The sequence below is a fragment of the Spermophilus citellus genome (genome assembly GCF_964194105.1).
Source record: "Spermophilus citellus genome assembly, chromosome: 5".
NCBI lineage: Eukaryota > Metazoa > Chordata > Mammalia > Rodentia > Sciuridae > Spermophilus > Spermophilus citellus.
In genome coordinates this window covers 1,204,693-1,218,532 of record NC_138186.1, presented here as the reverse complement: position 1 = coordinate 1,218,532, position 13,840 = coordinate 1,204,693, and positions in this window count along the sequence as shown.

Genomic DNA, 13,840 nt, shown 5'->3' with positions numbered 1-13,840 from the left:
CATGCACCTCTGATAAAGCATTAATCTCTAGGATATATAAATAATTCAAAAAACAAATAACCCAATCAATAAATGGGCTAAGGAACTGAACAGACACTTTACAGAAGAAGAAATACAATCTTTCAACAAATATATTTTTAAAAGTGCTCAACATCTCTAGCAATTAGAGAAATTCAAATCAAAATTACACAAAGATTTCATCTCACTCCTGTCAGAATGGCAATCATCAAGAACACAGGCAACAATACATGTTGGTGAGGATGTGGGGAAAGGGTACACTCACACGTTGTTGGTGGGACTGCAAATTGGTGCAACCAATCTGGAAAGCAGTGTGGAGATTCCTCAGAAAACTGGTAATGAATTCAGTTATCCCACTCCTCAGTTTATACCCAAAGGACTTAAAATCAGCATACTACAGTGACGCAGCCACGTCAATGTTTATAGAAGCTCAATCCACAATAGCTAAACTGTGGAAACAACCTAGGGATAAAGAAAATGTGGTATTTGTATTCAATGGAATATTACTCAGCTTTAAAGAATAAAATGGATGGACTTGGAGAATACCATGCTAAGCAAAATAAGCCATTCCTCCCAAACCAAACGCTGAATGTTTTCTCTAATATGCGGATGCTAGTTCATAATAAGGCAGGGTGCACTAGAGAATAGCATGACCGTAACCCCCATCCAGCACAGGCTCCCGAACAGGATCACTCAGGGACTTTGGGGTGTCATGAAATGACCAGCAGACACTGGGCTTCAGGAGGGCTTCCCCGGCTCCAGCCTCAAGCTCCCACAAGGGGGGGTGGACAAGAGAAAAACACGAGGGGCTGGCAAGAGAGAGGGCACGTTCGGAGGCTTGACTTTTAGTACTGGGGGGAGCTGTTCCATGGAACATTCTATCCAAAAAAAGGGCAAAGAGTAGGATTACAACAACCAAGTGGGTGTAATTCAACATGTTCAGTGACATCCACTCCCAGAGCTGCACCTCTTTTATCTGAGCAGAGGCAAGTCCACACACAGTGCAGGGCCCAATACCAGTCCAGGACCTCTTCACTCGGGACTTGAAGGGGTGAGCAAGCTCCTGTTCAGGGCAACCCCGACACACTACCTTAGGTTAGGTGGAGGGACGTGAAGGGAGGTCAGAGGACCGGATGTGGGGATAGGAAAGATAGTAAAACAAAACAGACACGATTACTGTGTGTGTATATGTGACTGCATGACCAATGGGATTCTGCAACATGTGCACTCAGGAAATGAGAAATTATACCCCATCTATGTATGACATATCAAAGTGCATAAATGCATTCTACTGCCATGCATAACTAATTAAGACAAATAAAAATTAAAATAGTTTTAAAAAACTCTGAGATTTCATCTCACACCAGTCAGAATGGCAGTTATCAAGAATACAAACACAGTAAATGTTGGCTAGGGTGTGGGGAAAAGGCACACTCATACCTTGCTGCAAATTGGTGCAACCAATCTGGAAAGCACTATGGAGATTCCTTGAAAACTTGGAATGGAGCTAACATTTGACCCAACTATTCCACTTCTTGGTTTACACACAAAGGACTTAAAATCAGTATACTACAGTGACGCAGCCACATCAATGTTTACAGCAGCTCAATTCACAATAGCTTAACTATGGAACCAATCTAAATGCCCATCAATAGATGAATGGATAAAGTAACTATGGTACATATACACAATGGAATATTACTCAGCATTAAAAGAGAATAAAATTATGGGATTTGCAGGTAAATGGATGGAGTTGGAGAATATCATGCTGAGTGAAGTAAATCAATCCCAAAAAATTAAAGGCCAAATGTTCTCTCTGAGAAGTGGATGCTGATCCATAATGGTGGGGGGAGGGGCATGGGAAAAATGGAGGAACTGTGATTGAGCAAAGGGGAAGGAGGTGAAGGAAGGGGAGGGGGTAAGAGGGCAGGAAAGATGGTGGAATGAGATGGACATCATTACCCTAAGTACATGTGTAACTGTACATATGGTGTGATGCTACACCGTGTACAACCAGAGAAATGAAAAGTTATGCTGCAACTGTGTACAATGAGTCGAAGTGCATTCTGCTGTCATATATACCTAAAAACAGTTTTATCCATTCTCCTGCAAATGTAATTTCTCAGGTCCAGGATTTCTTGTGAGAAATCCTCTACCATTTAGGAATCATGTTGAGTTTTAGGTAAAGCATTCTTCTAGTTTTTTTTTCAATTTTTTTGTCTTTGTCTTAATATTTATCAACTTGTTTATGAGTCAGTATTAACATTGTAGGCTGATTTCATGTAGTTTCTTTAATTTTTTTAACTTAGAAGTTTATCTCTGTCACCAATATTGCTATTATTGGGCAATCTTTAATTATTATGAACACTTTCAAAGGCAAACAGAGGCAGAGCTCACCTGACTACTTCCACTTTATTGTTGAAAACAAAACCACAAACACATGAAATACCAAAGCTCATTGATGTGCCCTGTTGATGTGCTCTACTGACCAACACTTCTAGTTTATTTCCTATCAACCACTCCATTAGATGTGTAATATTTTAATCAAGTCCTTCTCTTTCTCAATAATTTCTGCCAATAATTCTAAATGTATGTATGTAAGCTTTCTCAACTCAACCCCAACTTTTTGGATGGAGATAGAATAACATTGAAGAAAACTAAGATTCAGGCAAACCTTGACTAACTTTGCTGACAGTCCCAAGCCTTCCTCTTGTTCAGCTGAAGACTTTCCATAAGCCTAATGCTCAGGGGCCTGTTCTTCAAGATCTGGCCCTTCCATGACATTCCTCCCTGCAAGTCAGGATTCCTCCCCTTGAGTCCAGGACCAGTGCCTATTCAGGGAGGGTTCACGTGGTCTGCTTCTCTATGCTGTCATAGAGAAGGTGTCACAGATGTCAGGCTGTCACAGAAAAGCTGTGCAGCTAAGATAATTCACTTCTGGTCTTTAAGCCAGCAACCATACATCAGGAAGATAAGGTCCTGGGTGTGTTAGAATATGGCATAATAATGTCACTAAGCAAATCAAAATCTCCATTGACATGGCACAAAATGGAAAGCGCAGGCATTCACCACTGCCTACAAGAGAAGACACCCAAAGGCAGGACCACAGAGACACAGCAGGGCCTCCTTCACCGGGAACACATCTGTGTCTCCTCCGTTTAATCCTTTGTCAGTGATTAAACAGACCAGCTCAGAATGGCTTCACCAAACCCCTGATTGTCAGAACTGTGCATTCCACACCCACATGCAATTTTGTTCTGGCTTAAGAAAAGGACAAAGCAAGTGTCCCTTAACTTAGAGCCATAATACTTTGTGGGTCTCTAACGCTAGGAAAGACAAAGCCCTGGGGCTACCAAAAGGCACTAAGCCCAATGGCTTGGAGCAGGACACAGATTATTTTCAACACGGATTTTCCATTCATTTGTTTAAAAGTGCATTCAAATATTCAGAAGATCAAAAAGAAAAAAGTGAACTTTCTGCTTAATACACCTACACTAAACTCATTTCTCAAAAGAGGCAACTTCCCTGTGGGTGTCTGTTGGCTGTGCAGATGTCCACATGCAGGGAAACCCAAAGGCATGTTGTATTCCTTTTAAAAACACTATGAAACTGCATGCACATATGAACCCAGCTTGAACTCACCCTTCCTTTAACAAGTCCAAATAACATCCAACCGGGTGGATGGACATTTAGGAATATCCATAAATAACAACCAAAATTGCCCACTCCTGGTCATTGAGATTTGTATTCAAAATAGCACTGCAATCTAAAAGTTTTTCCATGCTGTATGTCTGTTTTTTATTTTATTTATTTATTCATTTTTAGTACCCAAGATGGAACCTAAGGTTGCTTAATGACTGAGCCACATCACCCAGTCCTTTTTTATATGTTATTTAGAGATGGAGTCTTGCTAATTTGCTTTGGGCCTCACCAAGTTGCTGAGGCTGGTCTTAAATTTGTGATCCTCTTCCCTTAGACTCCCAAGCCACTGGGATTACAGGGGTGTGCCAACATGCCCAGCTGTATATCTTACACGAACATGTATATCAGCAACATTGGGTCCTAGAAGTGAAGTTACTATATCAAGGAATATATAGGTACCTCTGATACAATTCACCAAAATGATTTTCTGCACCTTACTAGCAGAATTGGTGGTATGAAAGAGCCATCTCACAGGCATGAGAATGTCAGGCCCTTCCTGAAAGGTGGGGGAAGGAGATTTTGCATCACATACAACAACACAACTTACAGTGATCTCAAAGTTAATTATTGAAAGGATCAATGAAGTAGACATTTTTTCCATGTGTTTTTCTCTAAGAACAACTTTTAGCCAAATGTCCATATTTGTGAATCAGCACAAAAGGGCTGAGATTTGCATAGCCAAGAGTCTCAAATTCTTGAGTACTTACTGCTATGGAATTCTTGTGGAAGGAGAAAGTTGAATATAAAGAAATAAAACAAATCTGTTCAATATAAAAACAGAAAACAAAACATGAGAAGGAGAACAATTTGAGCAGCCTTCACCTCAGGGGGGGTTCTGTGGAGGAGCTTGGAGGTCTGAAGGTGGAGCACGTGCTGGTGGTGCTTGTGGAGGAGGACGACCATGTAGCCACTGGCCCAGCCCAGGACACCCTGGAACACAGCATCTAATAGGACCATAAGAGCGAACAAAATCCAATCGACCATCCAGTTGTCTGGTTGAAAATAACAGTAGTTGTCACTTTTAATAATCTGAGATGTGTTCATGTTGCTGATATTCTCTATGTAAAATGGCAAGTGCTCATCAAGGAATTGAGTATCCAAAAGAAGGGAATCAAGGGGAGGATGTGCCCCGCAGATCTGGGGCTCTGGGGTGATGGTGACGGCCTGGGCCACCGTGAGGAGCCTGGTGGTGCTGATGGACAGGCCCTGGGCCACCCTCTCCAGGTAAACCCCCATCTTGCAGCCTACATTACCTACGCGGTTTCTCAAACCCAACCTGGTTAATGCCTCGGTGTTCCTTTAGTACCAAGCATTAGGATATTTGTGAAAGCCAAGTGGATGAGAATGAGGTGTACAGGTTTCTTCTCGATACCTCTGGAAAAGTAAATATAGTTCACAGAAACAACGATGTGCCCCAAAATGCCACGTCCTGCTAGAAAAACAAGTGCTGTTCCCTTCACAAGGTTCAAACCCATTGCTTACTTCATAAATGGAAAAAATTCAAGAAGAACAATACCTTTTTGAAGAAAGGAACAGTAGTGGTTATAGGTACCTGCAGAAAATATTTCACATCAGCAATTTTCTAGTGTGTGAATAGCCAGAATACACATATCGGTGCTGATTTTGTACTACTACTATTATTTTGTACTATTACTATTCTTTCTCTGTGACATTCTTTGAGTTTTATTCTATGTTCTCTCAAATGACATCTTGAGGACTAGTATCCAAGGTTCTGAGCTTTTTAAGTTTCACACAAGCACAACCAATCTACTGTCATGCCTTTAATCCCACCCTGTGCTCAACCTCAGCACGGCTGCCTGCAACCCACAGTTGCCCAAACCTGAATTTCTCCCCGTGTTTCTCACTTAATTCTGTCTGTCCTCATCATCAGTTCTAAAATCCTGGGGCTTGTGCTTGTCCTTCCAGCCTCCCCACACCCCAATACGCACTCTTAAAAAAATCCAGGTGCCTCCCGTCTTGAACGTCTTTAATAACCACATCATGCCACCCACAGTGCCTCTCCTTCTGCTCAGTATTCCTTTCTGGGTCACATTTTGGGAGTATAATGGTTTCTGGGTTTGCCTTTTGCTTACAAAGGTCACATTTTTGAGAACTGAATTTAGTGTTTCTAAACTGTAAGCCCCAGCCGACTCTGGGACCCCCTGCTTACAAGTCTGCGGTGGTCCTGGTGAGGCTCAAGGTCAAGTCAGTCTGCACGACCTTTCCAGGGAGGATTCTGGTGTTAACTGAGTCAGACAAAGACATCAGCACCGAGTGTCCTGTCTGACAGGATCAGATCCTCAGCAGATGCAGCCATGGCTGGTGCCAGAGGAGCCAGGGTGACCCTCTAGGAGGGTCTTGGCAGAGGTCTGAGCTCCCCTCAGTGACCTCAAGGACCACTGGGGGCCAGCATCCCTTCTGGATGTGTGGATGCTTATGGAGCTGGGTGAGGAGAAGGGGTTCATTAGGGTTGGTGCAGGGGTGAGGTGAGGCAGTTCAGGGACTAGGCTCCCTTAAGGGCCACACGTGGCACAGCAGGTGGGGATCATGACATTGGGAAGAACTCACTCACACAGGGTCACAGTGGCACAGTGCGGCTGCTGCAGAACTTCGCATCCAGCTTTGTGTGGCTTTCTTCCAACCTGATTTATAATAGGGCTGTTTGGGTTACGTCAGTCCAAACTGATTTTCAAACTTAAGGCTTGGATACACCTTTGTTCTCAAATCTCATTTCTCACCCAGGAGTTTCCTTCAAACTATGTACAATTTCTCCAGATTAAAAAAAAAGGACAATGACCCCACGTGGCAATTGGTGTTTTTGTACCTGGCCTTTCTGCAGTCTCCGCTGGCCACGTCCTACAGGTTAAACGGATGCTTTAGGTCTTTGTCCTGAAGGTGTTTGACTACACAGGTTGGTAACCTAGGCTTCTGATCAGGTCTGGGGCTAGGGAGCCGCATCACTGCAGGAATGTTGGTTCCTGCCCTTAAGCCCTCCCCTGACAAATGGGGCCATTGCTGCCTGTACCAGTGTCCCATAGAAAGAGAAGATGTGGGCCAGGTGCAGTGTCCCTCACCTGTAATCCCAGCAACTTGGAAGCCAGCCTCAGCAAAAAGCTCAGCAACTCAGTGAGACCCTGTCTCTAAATAAAATGCAGCTCAGTGGTGGAGTGCCCCTGAGTTCAAACCCTGGGACCAAAAAGAAAGAAAGCAGTGAACACCTGCCACAAGGTGAAGTGTGCTCCCAGATGTAAGACAAACAGCAGCAGGAATAACCAGTCTGGGATATAAAAAAAACAGTTGTTTATTTGGAGATTATGACTAAATGTATTAGAAATCTACTGACTTTGTTAAAAATGCACTAGGCTAGGGGTAGGGCTCAGTGGTGGAGTGCTCACCTAGCATGTGCGAGGCCCTGGGTTCGATCCTCAGCACCACATAAAAATAAATTAAATAAAAGTATAAATAAAAGACTGCACTCAATACATCTCAATATCCTGGTGGACTTATTGGGGCTTTTTAAAATTTTTTCCTATTTTTCATTTGTCTGTAAAGGAATTCTCATATTTTCCAGCCCTCTCTTCCTTTCCCCAAGCTCCAAAAAAAAAAAAAAAAAAATGGAATCGTAGTTGGAATCAGATTCTGAGATATCTAATAAGTGATTTCTCCATCTTTCTGACAAAAGCAAAGAAGGTCGGTGGAGGAGGAGTGATTTCTGTCACAGACTGTCAAGGGAAATTTGACAATCAGCTATTCTAAAAGGCAGGCTTTGCCTTCACAGATGTGTAACCCCCACCCATACCTAACAATCAGAAGCTTAGGCAGGTGAGTGCATCTATCGGGCCAGGTTTTCCCAAGGACACAGGGAGATTTTTGCTCCTGACAGCATGATAATATGATTAAGTGAGTCAACTCATGTTGTAGTAACTCCTAGCATGGCATACTCATGGAAGGAATTCTTGAAAAAGAAACTAGAATCTTAACTTGATCTTCGTTAATAGTTGCCCCATCAAACAGGCATGCTGGGAATGGAAATGGCTTGCCAACAGGGCACAATATTACATGTTAGGATACTGAGAATTCAAGGATGATGCAGAAAGAAAACTTTCAAGTTAAAAAGAAATACACTAGATAATTAGTACCATAAAGGGAAATCTAACAGGAATCTATATTTGAAACACAGAAATCTAACAAAAATTAAGTGAATTAATTTTATAAAAGTCTATGATGCTGATGGAGTCATAATGCAGAGGAAATTGGAGGCTAAAGAAAAAAACTTTCAGAGAAACTTGGAAAGTTTCTAATCTTTGTGATTCCTTAAAAAAAAAAAAATCAAGGGGGAATTTTATGCACAGATGTGCCCCAGAGCTCTCTGATGTTACCAGATCCTGAACCCAGGGACAGAGACACCCCTGTATGTCTGAAGGGATACCTGTTGGAATGGTCCCATTTCCCCTTAGGGTCTCAGGTACTAGCCTAAAGATAGGAACAGTGGAGGTCCTGCGGCTCAGACCCCTCAGCAACCCCCTTGCTCAGCCACAGAGAGGAAGCTCCGTGCTGCTGAGGAAAGGTCTCTTGTGCCCGTGAGGACACCAGAACCCTCAGGCCACTCACCTGGTGGCTGGGCTGCAGACAAGCTCTGCGTTGGTCCTTCTGACAAGGGGCAGCTGCCCAGGTCCTATTTGTACCTTCTGGATTTATGGGGCTCTAGCCTATGAAAAACTGCCACCAAGAGCGCACTTGTCACAGTTGACACCTGTCAGGGAGAAGCAATCCCTCTGTAGATCCTCGGTCCCTGAAGGATGGCTTTCCCTCTCCCTCTACAATTGCTGCATTGGTTTGACTCGGAAATTATCCCGGGCTTAATTAGGGTCAATTATTTTAATAGAAGTTTGTGCAGTGAGAAAGTGCACAACCACCCAAGTTTCTGGGTCTGAGTTCCCATTTCTTGGCCTTCCCTTCCCCTTCCCAAAGGTCCACAGCTGAATCAGAATGGGGCCGGCTCTCAGACCCAGAGGGCCACTTTCCCTCATTTTCAAGGCCTTGTCCATGCACAGAGGTGTGGCCCGTGATGGCCAGCACTGGGGACTCTGCTCTCAGAGCAAGCCTCAACAAGGGCCCGCGCAGGACAGGAGCCACTGTTCTGCATCCTTCTATGCTGAAGTTCAATTGCCACCCTGAGTGCTTGTTTAATTCCTCTTCTGTGAAACAACAACTGAGGCTGGGAATTCAGAAGGATCCACCTGCCCATCCTTTAAAACCCAGCTCTGCCACATTTAATATGCTCTTGGTTTCCACTTACTCAGCTGCTCTTCTAGAGAGCTGCTTCTGTGTTGTCGCTTGGGGTTTGGTTTCCAGACCCTCTGTGTGCAGTGCTTTTTAAGTTTTCTTTGTAGTGGTGGCTTATTTTAGTATATCCTTACTATGGGTGAAAAGATTTTATTTCTCTGTCAATTCTAAAGATAGCTTTGCTGAATATAGCAACCATGGGTGCCAATTGTTGTCTGGTTTCTTGTTTTGTTTTTTAGAGCTTGGAATTTCTTCTTGATTTTAGGATCTGAGTTGAAAAATGAGAAGTGATGAGTTGGTGACCTTAGATTTTCCTCTTGCAGTTTTTATTCTTTCCTTATTTTCTGTGTTAAGAATGTTGATTTTGATATGTCTTGGAGAGTTTTTTTTTCCTACTCGGAGATCTGTATGCTTTCTGTATGAGAATGTCAATCTCATCTCTAAGGTGAGGAATATGTTCTGCTATTCTCCCACTGAAGAGGTTCTTATTGTTTTTAGACTGTATCTAAACATATCATAGCATGATGCTCCCTAAGAGTCATAGACATTGAAATGGATGAAATGCCAGAAAAAGAATTCAAAAGAACGATTTAAAAATGATCAATGAATTCCAGGAGAACACAGAAAAGTGCCTGAAGGCATTAAGGAACAAGATATGAGTGAAAATTCAACATAAAGAGAAATTGAAAAATAATCAAATAGAAATCTTGGAAAAACAGGCACAATTAATCAAATAAGAAATGCAGCTGAAAGCCTAGTAGAGTAGGCCATGCAGAAGAGAGAATCTAAGAGCTGGTAGACAAAGTGGCCAGTCTGGAACTCTCAGAGAGTATAAAGAAAAGGATAGAAACAACCATGATCTGAATATAGATCCGACAATGCTCAGAGACAGCATTAAGAATCACTGAAGCTGAATAGGGTTGTGAGATGCAGACCCATGGCCTAGAGAGGTCTTCAGGATAATCGTGACAGTAAATGCCCCAAACCTCAGGGATGAAATGGACATCCACATGTAGGGTGCATTCAAAACCCCAGAAAAGATCTTAAAAAGAACCTCTCCATGGCATACTATAATTAAAAAGCCTAACATAAAGTATAAGCATAGAAATTTAAAAGCCTCCAGAGAAAAACATCACATCACAGTTAGAGGCCAATGATTTCTTAGGACAAACTCTAAAATCCAGGAAGGCTTCATCGTTCAAACTGCTGAAAGCAAACAGCTGTCAACCACAATTGTCACCTGCAGCAAAGCTGTCCTTCAGAATTGAAGGGAAATAAAGCCTTTCAAGGAAAGCAGAAACGAAGAGAAGCTGGCACTACAGAAAGTACTTAAAAGAAACACTACCCACAAAAAGGATCAGGAGCAAACTCCATGATTGAAAAAGAAATGAATTTTATTTGGAGAGTAGCTAAAACATGAGAAATAAAATGAATTAAACATTAGAAATAAATAAATGTTTCTCTATAATAATGCCAAAGGAAAATCCTCTGAAAGAGAAATGAGAAACACTTCCCCATTTACAATAGCCTCAAAATAAATAAAATAAAATAAAAAACTTGGGAATCAACTGTAAAAGACCGGTACAGTGAAGACTATAGAATGCTAAGAAAGAAATTAAGGAAGATCTTTGAAGATGGAAAGATCTCCCTTGTTCTTGGATAGGCAGAATTCATATTGTCAAAATGATAACTACAAAAAGCACTACACAGATTTAGTTAAATGTTAATAAAAATCCCAATGACATTCCTTATAGAAATAGAAAAAGGAGTCAAAATTCATCTGAAAAAATAAGAGACCAGAATAGCTAACGCAATCCTTAGCAAGAAGAGTGAAGAACGTGGCATCACATACATGTTCTTGAACTATACTACAGAAATAGTAACAAAACCAGCATGGTATTGGCACCAAAATAGACTGGTAGACCAATGGTACAGAATAGAGGACACAGAGACTAACCCACATAAATACAGTTATATTAGACAAAGGCGCCAAAAACATACATTGCAGAAAAGATAGCTTCTCCAACAAATGATGCTGGGAAAACTGGAAATTCATAAGCAATAAAATGAAATAAAACCCCTGTCTCTCACCATGCACAAAACTCAACTCAAAGTGGATCCAATACCTAGAAATTAAACCAAAGACCTTGCATCTAATAGAAGCAAAAGTAGGTCCAAACCTCCATCATGTCAGATTAGGCCCTGACTTCCTTAATAAGACTCATATAGCACAAGAATTAAAATCAAGAATCAATAAATGGGATAAATTCAAACTCAAAACTCCTTCTCAGAAAAACAATCAGTGAAGTGAATAGGGAGCCTATATCTTGGGTGCAAATCTTTACCCCTCACACATCAGGTAGAGCACTAATCTCTAGGGTATATAAAAAACTCAAAGCACTAAACACCAAAAAACAAACAAACAAACAAACAAACAAAAATCCCTAAGTACCCCAATCAATACATAGGCTAAGGAACAGAATAGATACCTCTCAGAAGAGGATATGCAATCAATCAACAAATATATGAAAAATGTTCAACATCTCTAGCAATTAGAGCAATGAAAATCAAAACTACTGTAAGATTTCTCTCACTTTAGTCACTTAATAGGCAGCTATTAAGAACACGAACAAGAATAGTGTTGGTGAAGATTTGGGGAAAAGGCACACTCAGACACTGCTTGTGGGACTGTAAATTGGTGCAGCCCATATGGAAAGCAGTATGGAGATTCCTTGGAAAACTTGGACTGGAACCACCATTTGACCCAGCTATCCACTCCTTGGTCTATACCCAAAGGTCTTAAAAGCAGCATACTACAGGGACACAGCCACATCAATGTTTATAGCAGCACACTTCTCAATAGCTAAACTGTGGAACCAACCTAGATGCCCTTCAGTAGATAAGTGGGTAAAGGAAATGTGGAATAAATACACCATGGAGTATTACTCAGCAATAAAAGAGAATAAAATCATGGCATTTGCAGGTAAATGGATGGAGTTGGAGAATATAATGCTAAGTGAAGTTAGCCAATCCCCAAAAACAAATGCCAAAGTTTACTCTCATATAAGGAGGCGGATTCATAGTGGGTTGGGACTGAGCATGGGAGGATGAGACAGACTCCAGGTAGGGCAAAGGGCTGGGAGGGGAAGGAGGTGGGAATGGGGTAAAAACGATGGTGGGATGAGATGGTCATCATTACCCTAGTACAAGTATGAAGACACGAATGGCGCGAATATCCTTCCTATACAACCAGAGATATGAAAAGTGTGCTCCATATGTTTTATGTGAATTGTAATGCATTCTGCTGTTATATATAAAATTAGAATAGTAAATAGATAAATGAAAAAATAAAAAATGACATACATCTGAAACTCCTGTAAAAATCTCAAGTTCACACAAAGAAATCTTCTAACAAGTGTCACAGAGTTTAGTGCTCCTATTTATTGCAAAGGGAATGTTGTTCATGGTGACTTTTCACTTAGTTTTTTAGCTCACAAGTATCATAAGTGATCCACAAACCATGTGGGCCTGGGCTTTCCTCTCATACCAGGGAACGTAACTCAGGTGACTTCCATTTATGTAGAGGGTTTATTCTCTAATGTGTGCAGGGTGCACCTCTAGGTCAGGAGGCACTCAGGGCACAGAGGGGCCCAGTGACCAGGGGGCTGCCTACAAGGCCAGCCTGGGCTGCTCTCTCCTCTGCAGAAAGGAAGCTGCTCTCACCTCCCCTCAGCCCCTGGCCACATGCATTGACATTCCTTTGCAACAGGGACACAAACACTCCTCCAGGGGGCAGGATGAAAACTGATGTGAGGACCATCCTGGGGTGCAGATGACTTATACAGAGACCCCACAGGAATGGCACGGAAGATTTGGATTTTTCGATATTTTTAATACATTATAGTTAAACTAAAAAGTGTGCCTCCTGTGACACAACCGCACCTGGTGGAACGTCATCGGCTCCTTTGTAGCCCCCACTGTGCTCACCTCTCATTCCCTCCTCTCCCCTGTTCCCATTCCTCTTCTATATTTGTGTTCCTTGTATTTATTTATTGCTTTTTCAATCGTGCTTCATAGATACACACAAAGTGAGATGCATTCTGAGACATTCACATGGGCTCTTAGCTTAATTACCCCAAGTTCATTCAGAGTTCCTCTCTTGTTCCATTTCTACAACTTCCCCAAATTCCTTCTCTCCTCCACGAACATGTTTTCAATTTTGGGGGGCTGCACGTTCTGTTCCCCTTAATATTGCTCCAGTGTCCACCTATGAAAGGAAACGTTCAAGCCCTCACGTAGCCTGACCATCCCAGTTACATCCATTTCCTAGACAATGTGGTATTTTCACTCTTCTTCATGACTGAGTAGAATGCCATTCTGTTGGCACATCACATTTTCTTGATCCACTGATCTGTTGGTGATCACCTGGGCTGGTTCCAGAACTTGGCCCTTGTGAATTGTGCTGCTACAAATATTCATGCACTTGTATCATTATATCATGCTAATTTTAGTTTTCTTTGAATACAAATACCATATTGTGGTGTAGCTGACTCATATGGTGGTTCCAATTACAATTTTTAAGAAATGCTCAAACCGCCTACCAACTTGGTTGAACTAATGTGCCATCCAACCCCCAAGAGCATGAATTCACCTGTTTTTGTCACATCTTTGAGAAAATCTACTACTATTTGTGTTCTTGATGAATGCCATTCTAACAGTGAGTTGAGACCTCACTGTCATTTTGATTTGCATTTCTGTGATGGCACATTTGATGTTTTGAGAGTGGTACTGTGGGTGGATCTAGCCATTGGGTGCAAGTTTTTGGTCAATGTAC